A 14,546-nucleotide genomic window follows, 5' to 3' on the forward strand; every position below is an offset into this window, starting at 1 on the left:
AAAAAAAAAAAAGAAATTCCTATTCTAATTACATTAAGGCTTAAAATAAGTTCTTGTGAACTGGTTTGGAAATTTATCCACAATTTGTATCTTGTTTGTTCATTGGAAAATATAGGGGCCTGGTGTAGTGGCTCATGTCTAATCCCAGAGCTTTGGGAGACCAAGGCCAGAGGATCACTTGAGGCCAGCAGTTTGAGAACACCCTGGGTAGCATAATAAGACCTTGTCTGTACAAAAGAAAATAAAATCCTAGGTGTAGTGGCATGCCTGTAGTGCTAGCTGCTACTCAGGAGGCTCAGGTGGGAGGATTGCTTGAGCCCAGGAGTTTGGGGCTGCAGTGAGTTCTGATCACACCACTGGACTTTAGCCTGGGCGATAGAGTGAGATCCTTTCTCTGAAAAAAAAAAAAAAAAATATATATATATATATAAAAAATATATATGATATATTAAGATATATAATATATAAAATATTTTATGTATTTTATATATATATAATATATATATTTATGTATGCCACGAGTCAAACAGTGGTCTTACAAATAATCTCTCATAAGGTGATTTCAGGTAGGTTGTGAACTGCCTTTCCAGAGGAAGTCAAGTAGAAGAGTACTAATGTCAGCAGTGATGACTTATTAAGTAAAGGAGACTTCAGTTTAAAGTTGATTTGAGTTTCGATGAAGAAAATATTTTTATTTTCTTTATATTTGTATTATATTTATAATTGATTAATATATCAATGTACTAATAACTATTTCCATTCTTCAAATTCTCTATTCTTTAAATTCTGTCTTGAGCAGTAAATCTGCACCAGATAGCCGAAATGAATTTTAGTAAAATGTTTAAGAAGTATATTTGACAGTGCCAAAGAAGCTGTAGGGGACCCCCCAACTTGCAGACTCTGCCAACAACCATCAACATTCTTCCCCTCTGTCATCTCAGGCCATCTATCCCTGACTCTCATCCAGCAGCCATACATTTTACCTGCTCTGCAACACAATAGCATTTTTCTACTGGTTCACTTAGTTATTACCCAGACAGTAGACTTATACCTTTGGATGTCCTTGGCTGTCACTTCCTCAAGTCACAAGGTCCTAAACATCTTCTAAACATCGTTCAATCTTTCCTCTTCTCTTCATCACCACTGCCAACACCCCAATCTAGCTCACCATCATCTCTCATTCAGACTATAGCAATGGCTCCCTAATCTGTCTTTTAATGCACATTTTGCCCCCTTTTAATTTGTTCTCCACTCTTTAACCAAAGTGATCTTTTTAAAAAGCAAATTTCTCTCACAACTCTCTTCTTAAAAAAATATTTCACTGGCTTGCTATTGCCATTATAATAAAGTCCAAGTTTTTAACCTGCATTATCAAGGCTCTACCCTCTCCATCAACATCTTGGGTTCCATCTCATGCTACACTCCTCCTCTATGTCTGTGGTGGATTTCTCTTAGTTCTTTGATGACGTTTTATTTTCTCCTGCCTTGAGACCTTCCACAAATGTCTCCTCTGCCCTCACGGCTTGTCTCGCATTCTTCAGGTCTGCTCAAACATCATTTTCTCAGAGGAAACTCTCCTGACCCCACAGGGCGGGTATGTCTTTGTCACATAATACCATGGCACTTCTCTGCTAACTGCGAGCCCTAAGAGGACATGGACTATGCCTGTCTTATCCTCATTTGTCTTCTCCAATTCCTGACCTCTCTACTTTGTCACATCCACGAAAACTCCCTCTTTTGCCTATGCCCTGAGGAGATATTATGTTACTATTTTCTCATTTCAAATTCCTTTAGAGAAAAATATCCCACATTTAACATCCTACAGCCCTGAGGGTCGTGAGAGAAGTATCTAATCAACCTATTTCAACAATCCATTTTGGAGAGGTGGAATGGTATAGTAATTAACATAGTGGTCCCTCAAGTTAGACCTTGAGTTCAAATCCTGACTTTGCCAATGACAACAAGTGTGACTCAAGTAGATTGCTCAACCTCTAGTCATGACAGAGTTTCCTCATTTGTAAGACAGTAGAAATACTTACCTTAAAGGGTTGTTAGGATAATTAAATGAATTAATATATGTCAAACGGAACAGCACCTGTATATAATGCATGCTATGCAAGTATTTGCTATTATCATTTTGAACACAGACTCTGGGCCATACAGACTAGCAAAGTTAATTCTATGAGGGTAGGACTTATGGTGGCCTTGTTTATTTTGGTTTACTCAATGACTAGCACAGTGCCTTGCATTAAATAGTTGTACATCAAATATTTGTAGCAAGAATACAAGAATGAGTGAATGAATGGTCATCATTCATCAAATATCATAAAGGATAATAGCAGAAAAGATACCTAACCCTTATTAAGAAATTTCCGTAAACCTCCTGTCCTTATCTGAAAAATGAGGGAAATAATAGCTTCTTTACAGGACTGTTATGAGATTTCAGTGACAATTAAGTATGTAAACTGCAATACCAGTGCCCAGCACACTAAGCTCAACAATCACGGGCTTTTCTCTCTGCACTCAAAAGTTAGTAGGTCTAACTCTTTTCCTGGGTTCCAACATTAGGTTCTCAGTTTGGCGTCCTTGGATGTCCCCTTTATTATGGCATTTGTGACAAGATGATCTGTCTTCTCAACGTCCTGTTGTTGTTATAAAATCTCTGCGAAAGGTCAGCAGCCTCCTCTGCCTTCCATATTAACCAGCACTTTCCCTGTCCAGAAGTTATTCCATCTTACGGATATTGAGAAGATAAATGGAAGTGATTAGAATGTACTTTCCAAACATAAAGCATTGTACTGTAGGAGTTTGTCAAAGGGGATTAATATTACCACATATCTGTAGAAGAACTTTATGAAGACCCTGTGTATCTCTCAACTTTAATGACTAAGATTGTAGATATGATAGAAATCTGTAAATAGCATGGAAAAGCAAATTTATTGAAGTCTAGGACAACTGCATTACCCAGCTGTATACAGTGTGTTCTTTCTTCAGAGGCTGCAATAAATGAAAAAGATGGTTGCCATAGAGATAAACTGTGCCCTTTGGCTAGCTGATTAGAAGACCATTTCAACCTAGTATAAGAGAATATATTTTGCCTGTAAGTGGTATTTACAGATAATTTCTATCACAGTTGTAACCCAAGTTTTTAAAGCTGAAATGTTAAACCTATAAATGTTGAATTCTATAAAGGCTTTTGTTCCTTTGGTAAAATTTATTTTAACATTTATGTGCTTTTTTTCCCTTGGAAAATGTGTTTTTAAAGTTCTTCCCCCTAGGATACTCTAAAAATCTTCCTTGAAATCTACTCTGCCACATAGGTGGCTTCATTTACTTTAAAGCTAATATTTTATTTTTTGAATCATTTGTCAGAGGCAATATGGTGTATCACAAAAGCTGCACCAGCACAGGAAATGCTTATGAAACATGGAAAACCCATTTAATAACAACTCATAGTAATCAGTTAGCACAAAGATTTGTGGATGGTAATATTCAGATCCTTATGTAGTCATTTAATCTGTTCTTCAAAATTCAGAAAGTAATTACAAATACACAGCCGGGAAAATCTGCCAGTTGATGCAAGCATTTGCTGCAGGGAGAAAATTTGTCAAGGTTAAGCTTATTTTGTCTGGTCGGGTAAGATAGGTTCTGTGGATAACAAAGAAGAAGCTGGATTATTTTGTAAATTGAATGAATTTTATGTCATAAATCTGACCACTGTTCCCTGAAATATTGCTGCATAAATCCAGTTTTTAGGTGTGATAACTTAAAAGATTTGTATTCCCCAGGGAAATAATAATTTTCCTGACGTTGGGGATTCAGTCACAACTTTAATTTGCCCAGGCCAACGTTTAGAAAATTGCTTTCTTCTATGCTGGTGGTGACTATGTTTATATCACTTTGCATGTGCGTGTGTGCGTGTATTTAACTGGACATTTAAAAGTAGGGAGAATAGTAGAGAAAGAGTGTCTTACCAAATATCCTGGATTCCAAATCGTGACCCCTTAAAGTTCTAAATTTAGGTGAGTAAATGATCATGTAGCTTGTTTCTCATCTCCCCCAATCCCAACCCGCAGTGTCTTTCTCTTAAATGTAGTAAAACCAAATAGATCAATATACATCAAGATCTTTAGGACCTGAAAAGTAAGGCCACAAATCATTAAGGGGAGAATGTCAGTTTTCTTTTTTCCTGTGATGTAGTGAAACTTAAGCCACTACGTACTTCCTAGGTTGACAGCTGAAATAAAAATCAAAACATTGTTCATGTGCTTGTTTATTAGGCCTAAAATTAGTTATTTTATTTCTTCATCTAAGAATCTCTTTTACATTTGTACAAGAAAAAGTGTGGTAAATAGTGAAAGCTGGCCAGCCTAAAGCCTATTCCCAGCCCTCTTCTCTATCTGCAGTCCTCCACTAGAGAGGCTGAAAATGCTGAATATATTTTTTTCTACTTCCCTTGCACCTAGGGGTGGCCATGTTAACCTGTTCTGGCCAATGTGGCATAAGCAGAAGTCTACTGTGAGGTTTCTTTTTCTAGGAAAGCATTTCTTTCTTAATAGAGGAACAGATGTTGTTGGTACTACCTCTTCCCCCACCTCTTCTTTATGCCTTAAATGTGAACCTGATACCTTTTACTGTGGTGACCATATTGTGACCATGAGTCCAAAAGAATAAGGTGAAGGATGGTGGAATGAAAAAACAGAAAAGGCCAGGGTCTTTTAGGACATCACTCACCAGGAGATCCAACCTGCTGTCTCCTGTCTTCTAATTATGAGAGACAAATAAATTACTTTCAGCTTAAGCCAGTGTTAGTTTGATTTTCTGAATACTTAACAACCAAGAAAACAGTCTAATGACAAGACTTGTTTTTAAGTTTCAGTCTAAAAACCACCCCCCACTCCAAAGGGTAAGTGAATACTTTCCATTTCATTTCTTATCTATTTTAGGTAAGATTGTTCTATCTGTAATAATCATTATAACTTTTCTTTGATTCAGTAAGTAAGCTGGACCTTTTCGAAAGGATGAAAAAGAAGTGATAGTTTGGTATCATGCAAACAGTTCATTATCAAGGTGTGCATGTAACACAGCTCAAAAATCATCCTCCAGGTGATAATAACTTTTAACCAGTTTGGAAATGAGGCCGATTACAGACCATGAAGGGGCAGGGTTCAGGTGGCTTATCATATCAATGCATTTTCTTTGAAAGGTAATGAAACTGACTTCTATAAAGCGGAAAGCATGTCCTCTCTGTAAGGATTCTTAGTTCTTCTACCTCAATTTTGTACTGAATAGATACAAAATAGAACTCGCTCTCTTGACAGGCTCCTCTGTTTTTAGTAGAATGAGGTACAACTCTTCCAAAGCACCTTTTTTGTGGACTCTGTCTGGTCCTAATAAGTACTCCACAGAATAGTAGATGTACTTCTATAGTTTCTAAGCTATCAGCTGCCATGCCATGTATCTATCAGCCTTGTCATCTGACACTATCAAGTTCCCCATGATCTCGCAGTCACTTCAGATAGCCAGTCTAGTTCGTTAATGCCACCTGTTCTGAACCAATTCTCCATCAATTGTTCGCTGATTCTGGCTTCAAATTTGTACATCAGATCATTCAATAACAACCATCAACTGCTTTTTGTTTTAAATTGAGGTTAAATTCACATAACATAAAATTGTCCAGTTTAAAGTATACAATTCAGTGACATTTTATATATTCACAATGTTCTACAACCACTAACTTATCAAGTTCCAAAACATTTTCATCATCCCAAAAGAAAACCCTGTACATATTGGCCAGGCGTGGTGGCTCACGCCTGTAATCTTAGCACTTTGGGCAGCCTGAGCTCAGGAGTTTGACACCAGCCTGGGCAACAGTTTCTACTAAAATACAAAAGAAAGTAGTGGGGCGTGGCAGCGTGCGCCTGTAGTCCCAGCTACTTGGGATGTTGAGGTAGGAGAATTGCTTGAATTCAGGAGGCGGAGGTTGCAGTGAGCCGGGATTGTGCCACTGCACTCTAGCACTCCAGCACTCCGGCCTGGGCGACAGAGTGAGACTCTGTCTCTACAAAAAAAAAAAAAAAAAAAAAAAAGAAAGAAAAAGAAAAGAAAACCCAGTCACTCAAAATTATTCTCTCCTTCCAGCCTGACACAACCACTAATCTGCTTTCTGTCTCTATGGATTTACATATTCTGGATATCTAAACTAAATGGAATCATATATGTGAACTTTTGTGTTTGGCTTCTACTTAGCATACCATTTTTGAGGTTCATCCATGTCACAGCATGTATCAGTACTTTGTTTCTTTTTATGGCTGAATAATATTCCATTGTGTTCATATACCACATTTTGTTTAGCCATTCTTTCATTCACAGACATCTATGTGGTTTTCACCTTTGGGCTATTGTGACTAAGTGCTGCTGTAGACATTCATGTACAAGAATTTGTTTGAGTATTTATTTTAATTTTTTTTTGTCTATATACCTAGGAATAGAATTGCTGGGTCATAGGGTGATTTTATGTTTAGCCTTTTGAGGAACAACCACACGGTTTTCCACAGCAGCTGCACCCTTTTACGTATCCACCAGCAACATACAAGTGTTCCAATTTGTTCACATCCTTACCAATGCTTATTTTGCTTTTTAAAGAAAATGGTAGCCATTCAATTAAATATAAAGTTGCATCTCATTGTTGTTTTGACTTGCATTTCCTTAATGACTAACACTGTTGAGCATCTTTTCATGTGCTTGTTGGCCATTTGCATATCTTCTTTAGGGAAATGTCTATACGAGTTCTTTGCCCTTTTTTTTTTTTTTTTTGAGATGGAGTCTAGCTCTGTCATGCAGGCTCGAGTGCAGTGGCACGATCTCGGCTCACTGCAACCTTTGCCTCCCAGGTTCCAGAGATTCTCCAGCCTCAGCCTCCCGAGTAGCTGGGATTACAGGCGCCTGCCACCACACACAGCTAATTTTTGTATTTTTAGGAGAGATGGGGTTTCACTGTGTTGGCCAGGCTGGTCTTGAACTCCTGACCTTGTGATCCACCCACCTTGGCCTCCCAAAGTGCTATAAGTACAAGTGTGAGCCACTGCACCTGGCCTCTTTGCCCATTTTTAAATTGGGTTGTTTGTCTTTCTATTGTTGAGTTCTGAATATATTCTGGAAATAATTCCTTTGTCAGATACACGGTTTGCAAATATTCTCTCCTATTATATGAGCTGTCTTTTCAAATTCTTGATAATGTCCCTTGATGCTCAAAAGTTTTAGATTTTGAAAAAGTCCAATTTAGTTTTTCTTTTGCTGTTCATGCTTTTGGTGTCATATCTAAGAATTCATTGCCAAATCCAAGGCCCTGAAGATTTATCATTATGTTTTCTTCTAAGAGTTTTACGACATCAAATACTTATGTGAAGTTTTCAACATGACTAACTGAAATGAAATGTTGAAAAGGAATATAGTTTATGCACTAATCTGCTCCAGAGAATACTTACCTAGTGCCAAAGGCTTTTTGTTTTCAATACTATATAATTAGATGTTGGTCCTGAGTTCTGCTACCTAGACCTCACATTGTCCTCTTAGCATCTAATTAACAGAGAATGTTAACTGATGAGCTAAGTGAGAAAAATACAATTTAACAAGAAGGTCAGCATATCCCTTGGACTTGGAAGATAGACAGACACCTTCAAGGACAAGGTGCCAAGCGTCTTACCAAATGAAGACTAGTAGCAGAAACCACTCTTTGCTATGTTGAAAATACTTTAGCTACCACCTAAACTCATTTTATTTCTTAAACAGCTCCATTAATGAATAGCTTTCATTGAATATCATGACAGAGCCTCCTCCACCAGTAAGATATAAGTCATAGCCTTGAAATGTAGTAGGACTGCCCTCATAATGATATCCAATAGACAAGGCCAACCTTTGGAAAATTAGACTAGAGATTAAGTTTGTCTTTAGTATCTATTGTACTTACTGAAGTTTCAAAGAAAGCACATCCCTCTGACTAGACTGGGCCCCAAATACAAGTGATGTAAGTTTTCTTGGTGGAGGAACCATTGACTTTTAGCTTTGTGGGCTGAAAAACTAGATTTTTTTTTTTTTTTAACTTCCTACAAAGTGTGCAAGTTTAGGGGGAACACATTCATTCTAACTTAACTCACAAAAGGATGCTTTATAAGTCAGGAGGCCAGTATCAGAACTTATGGGGGGCAGAATTTATATCTCCCCAGATGCCAGTATTGGCTATTTGCTACAACTTCTTTCTCTTAGTGGTAAATCCACTTGAGAGAACAAATTGTTGGTGCTGCGCTATGGTGAAAACAGTAGAAGGGTGTGTGATGGGTCCAGGGAGGAGGGATCTTCACCTGCCTCTCTTAACTCACAGTATGAGTGTACTTGCATAAATATTAGTTGGTTTTCCTCAAAGAGGTCTGTCTTTCAATAGGTACCTGTTCATTCCCATATAGCTTTTCTCTTTTGTAGCCCTGATAGAAGTATATTCAGAGTATCTATCTAGGAGAATCTATCAGGACCTACAGTTGTACCCATATCAGAGAAGATCATGCTTTTCTCTTAATCTAAAGCCCAGTTATCAAATTGCTGCTCCTCTAGAGGGCTTATACTTCTAGTAATCCAGCAGTTTCAATAACTTAAAATAAGCCCTGGAGTCATCCATGTAGGAGGAAGTTAGTGATACTTTATTTTTTCCTGCTTTTTTTTCTCTCAAAAAAGCAAGATTGAGAGGCTGGGTGCTGTGGCTCACGCCTGTAATCCCAGCACTTTGGGAGGCTGATAGGGGCGGATCACCTGAGGTCAGGAGTTTAAGACCAGCCTGGCCATCTTAGTGAAACCCCATCTCTACTGAAAACACAAAAATTAGCGGGGCATGTTGGCACGTGCCTATAATCCCAGCTGCTTGGGAGGCTGAGGCAGGAGAATCGCTTGAACTCGGTAGGTGGAGGTTGCAGTGAGCCAAGATCATGCCATTGCACTTCAGCCTGGGCGACAAAGGAACTCTGTCTCAAACAAACAAACAAACAAACAAACAAACAAACAAAAGCAAGATCAAGTCTGAAGCAAAAGTGAAGTGGGTCCTAAGTGCATTTAATACCTTCCCTTCCTGCATTCCGAACTACAATATTACTGTGGACAAACAATATATACTTCAGGGTTTCTCAGAATGGGATCTTGGTATCACCAGTAGTATATTGGTTGATTTTAGCTTTTACCCAGGTGAAGAGCTTTTATTTTTTAAGGTTATGCATTTATGTTAATGTGTGTTAGCAAAAGACTTAACTAGCTTATCAAACTCCTGGTGTCCTAGATATTGTGGCTTAGAATGAAGCTAAAGTATAAAGATTTTTAAAAAATTGTTTTAAAGAATTATATTAAGCAGATAATAATGGTATGAGAATATGGCAAAGATGATGAAGGTAGAACTCAAAGACTAAAATTTGGGAATTTATTTCTCACCTTATATTAGTAACAAAGTTTTAGCAGCATTTACACCATGTGTCTTTATAGCTGATTTGACCCATCCAACGAATCCCATTCTATTCCCTATCTCCTACTTCATTTGACGGGTTATACTCATAAATGCTTACCCCTCCATCACTTGACAAAACAAAATATCAACTTCATTTGGAAAAATGCTTACTATGGCAACCTCTCCGTGGGACATCTTCTTTCAATTTTCCTCTTCGCTCAAGCATTCAGATTCAGCATTTATCTACAGATGCACTCCCTGTGATTATGTCTCATCGTAACGTTCTCTTATCAGTAGGTCACCCTTGCCTTTCTCCAGCTTTTCTTTCTGTTCACCCACTCCTGAGATGCATCTCTCTTGAAAACTTCCATTTGGGAATATATTTCTCCATCTTGAACTAAATAAATGTGCATTATTTTCCTCTCCATGACATTCCTATGCACTCTTCTTGCTAGTTCTTTCTGCCTACTACAACACTTGATGAAAATAATTACAACAAAAATAGTTAGATATAATTACTCGCTATTTTTATAAAATTAGATGTAGCTTGCCCTGGTCTATTTTAGGTGTATTCTTACGTAGACATTGACATTGGTCTTCTGAAGTGAAAGTGCCCTTCCCTCTGGAAAGGCTCGGTAAAACTAGTATTAATTTGTTTTCTTGCATTTCTTTTCTCCTCCTTTATGGCAGCAGAACAGTAATTTGAGGCATTTGACAATATCACTGAGTACACTACAGCTTTCTGAAAAATCCAGTGACTTCCTTAATTGGACTAAGAGACAGTGGCTCTATTTGAGCTTGTTTATAAACCACTTAATGGGAGTTATTTCTGCAGATGCATCTAATTTTTATTAGTTTTAATATCAAGTTAACTTTTCCTCGACTTTATCCCCAAATTATATATAGGATATATAATTATATATAGGATAGCTATATCCTATTTGGAGCCTTAATGAATTACTGCACTCTTCTATGCAGTTCCTCAGCATCTCTACTCCCTGGCTCTAGTCCATGCCCTATAGTAAGACCTTCCTATCTCAATCAGGTGCTCAGTTGTAAAGTAATTGTTGTTGCTAACCAGGTTTTGGTTGATTAAAACTTGTGATTCAAAAAGATAATTCTTCCCTCAATGAGTGTGTGGATTTAAGGATAGAGTACTCCTCTCTATATGGAGGCAGTAGTAATTGAGATGTAAATGGGTTTTATGTTGTACTAAGTGGTATAGGATTAAGGTTCTGAAAATACTGACAGGAGAAGGCTAGAGATAAAACTATGAGAGAAAAGGATGCATAGAATTAAATCTGGATGTGAGTTAGAGAAACACTTGGGAAAAGCTCAGGAAGCATGGGAAACTGGAGCAGACACAGGAAGTTGTAAGGATGCTTGGAGAGTCCAATGAGAGAAAGGCATAAGCTTTATACAGATCAGTTATCTAGAAAAGCCTTGAAAAGAAGCTGCAGCTTCAATCACTTCATCTAAGCAGACTGAAGGAACCTTGAGATGAGAAATTTGATAAAGAGCTTTAGGATGGAATCCAAATATTAAATACAACTGCCCAAGCAGTATCTGAAGGTTGCAGAGAACATTTTATCTTCAATTGGGAGTGAAAGCAGTAACTGGTGGCTAGGACTAAGCTGAATTACCAGCCGGCCTGGCAGTGAATTTTGAGGAACAATCTATTAAAATTGGGTTTAGTGAGTTAAAAAGCATCAAAGCTGGTTTAAGTTGCCACACTGTATTCCTGTGACTCTGAATATTCTGAAATTTCCTCACTGCAGAACAATGTCATGTTAAAACCCAAGTGACTGACTGGATGGAAATAACAGGAGCCAGAAAGCAGAGAAAGCTAGAGACATTCAAGGATAATAAAAAGAAAAAGCCTTGGTCCATAAGGTGGTGACAGGGAAATTTACCAGTCATGGAATTCTAGGAAGATTCTCTCTAGGGGTTGCTCTGATATGTTTTTGTACCAAAGTACAAAGATAATTATTTTGGGGTGTGGGATATTTCTAGTACCCTTCAAATCATGCCCATGTCTAGTACTGAGGATGAACTGAGGTAGGTCAAGGTGCACTTAGAAAAAATGCACATAGAAATCCCATGCATAACTGGAGTATAAATGAAATACTTTTATATATGTTTTCTTTCAAATCAAATTTACCCCATATTAAAAGTTAAATTAAAAAAACCACAAAGCTAAATTCTCTAGCCTTCATTTTTCTGCCACAATTCCTCTATTCTTCCCTGCAGTAAAAGATTCATGTTATAATTTGGATTTGAGGAGCAATAATATGTTTTTGATTGCTTATGATGTAAGTTTCTTTTAACTTGTTTTATTTTGGATTTGATAAAACCTCACAAATTTTTCTCAGAGCCTTTTCCCTCAAAATACCAATTATATTATAAAATAGAGTTTGTTTGTTTTTCTAGTTTTTAAAATGAAGCTGCTAATTGACCCCAGTGGTTAACATAGGCAGCACAAAATATTGATTTTGGAATGTGGAAAGTTTATTAAAATGAAGTGGCTTGCGTGGTAGAATCAGAACTGTACCAACAAAGAAAAACATGGCATATGACACTGTGTTTCCTCAGAAATGGGAGGCTCATGTCAAGTTTTAGGCATAGCTTGCATCTGGCACAGGGACAGCCATCAATCAAACCTGGGGATACTCTCCTGGGCTATTTTGTGCTTCGATCCCACGCACTGCAATGGGGTAAAAACTTAGTGCGGGCCAATCAGTGAAGGGGAGAAAGAGATCATCTATCAGGGATTTGACATTTGCACATGCAAGACCATGGAAGCAGCTAGGGTAGATGGGGATGATAGATAAAACATTTTTTGAGAAGGGAACAACCACATTAAAAAGCTGCCACACCTTGTCTTCCTGCTCTACCATTTCTCAGTATCAATTTCACTCTGCTTCCTCTGTGTCCTTCCATTATGATATTAACAACTGCTGGCCGGGCGCGGTGGCTCACGCCTGTAATCCCAGCACTTTGGGAGGCCGAGGCGGGCGGATCACAAGATCAGGAGATCGAGACCATCCTGGCTAACACGGTGAAACCCTGTCTCTACTAAACATACAAAAAAAAAAATTTAGCTGGGTGTGGTGGCAGGTGCTTGTAATCCCAGCTACTCGGGAGGCTGAGGCAGGAGAATGGCGTGAACCCGGGAGGAGGAGCTTGCAGTGAGCCGAGGTTGTGCCACTGCACTCCAGCCTGGGCGACAGAGCAAGACTCCGTCTCAAAACAAACAAACAAACGAAAAAACTGCTATGCTCATGTTAGATATTGTTGAGGAGTCACACTATGGTTGACCCCTAAAACCTGTCATTTCCAAGGTACATTAAATGAGAATTCATGTTCCCCACTAACTCCTTCATGTTCCTTCTCAAACACAAATGCATATGTGCCTGATGTTCAGACTATATATAGTCTTCGGTGACATTTTTTTTTCTCCACTAAGGTGTCCTTGGTTTTCACCTGTAAATGTTTCCTGTCCCTGTGAAATGGCTCTGTTTAGACACCATGTGCTCTCCACTACACATATTTTGAGCACCTATTTACTATATACCCCAAATGGATATACATAGAGAAGAGCCTGCAAGTAGGTATGATTTCCCCTTGTGTCTGCAGCTTCCAGGAATTCTAAATTCTCTCACTAGCTCACATTCAGCTTTTAGCAATATCCTTTAAAAATGCTTGTATTCTTCTTATCTGCTTGCATGACACCTGGGGTTTCTTCCTCCTAGGCTGTGCCACAAGTGAGTCAATATTCCCACTTATCACTCCTTGGAAGTTTCTGTCTCTCCTTGGATTTCAGTATACTTTGTTGCCCTGTGATAGCAGATCCTCGATGGGTTTAAGAAAAGTTATGATTATGTTGATTATCTGCTTTTCCTATTTGTTAGGATGGAAGCAACCTTCTTTCCAGCTTTCTACATTCTAGATGGGAGTGGATTATGTTCACTTTTTTTTTTTTTTTTTAGACAGAGTCTTGCTCTGTTGCCCAGGGTGGAGTGCAGTGGTGTGATCTCAGCTCATTGCAACTTGCGCCTCCCAGTTTCAAGCGATTCTCCTGCCTCAGCCTCCTGAGTAACTGGGATTACAGGCGCGTGCCACCAAGCCAGGCTAATTTTTGTATTTTTAGTAGAGATGGGGTTTCACCATGTTGGTCAGGCTGGTCTCAAACTTCTGACCTCGTGATCCACTTGCCTTGGCCTCCCAAAGTGCTGGGATTACAGGCAGGAGCCACCACGCCCGACCGGAATTATGTTCACTTTTAAATATAATTGATTTGGGCTGATGGCAGGATAAGGAAGCAGATATTTCCAAGAAGTAGTTGCAAATATAAGACACAAGATAAACAAATTCAGATGTCTTCTTGTTGACGAAGAGGGTCAAACTCTGTAAAATATTTGAAGAGATTTATTCCGAACCAAATATGAGTAACCATGGCCTGTGACACAGCCTTCAGGAGGTCCTCAGAACATGTGCCCAAGGTGGTCAGGATACAGCTTGCTTTTGCATATTTTTAGGGAGGCATGAGACATCAATCAAATACTTTTTTTTTTTTCAAGACAGAGTCTAGCTCTGTCGCCAGGCCGGAGTGCAGTGGCGTGATCTCGGCTCACTGCAACCTCTGCCTCCTGGATTCAAGCAACACTCCTGCCTCAGCCTCCCAACTAGCTGGGATTACAGGCACACGCCACCACGCCCGGCTAATTTATTTTTGTATTTTTAGTAGAGACGGGGTTTCACCATGTTGGCCGGGACAGTCTCAATCTCTTGACCTCATGATCCGCCCTCCTTCTCGGCCTCCCAAAGTGTTGGGATTACAGGCGTGAGCCACTGCGCCCGGCCTATTAAATACATTTAAGAAATACATTGGTTTGGTTCAGAAAGGCGGGACAACTCAAAGTGGGGTGGTGGTTTGAGGGTTTCCAGGCTATAGGTAAATTTAAACATTTTCTGGTTGGCAGTTGGTTGAGTTCATTTGAAGACCTGGGATTAATGGAAAGGGATATTCAGGTTAAGATAAATGATTGTGGAGACCAAGTTTTAT

The sequence above is a fragment of the Papio anubis genome, chromosome 8 (assembly GCF_008728515.1).
Source record: "Papio anubis isolate 15944 chromosome 8, Panubis1.0, whole genome shotgun sequence".
Taxonomy (NCBI): Eukaryota; Metazoa; Chordata; class Mammalia; order Primates; family Cercopithecidae; genus Papio; species Papio anubis.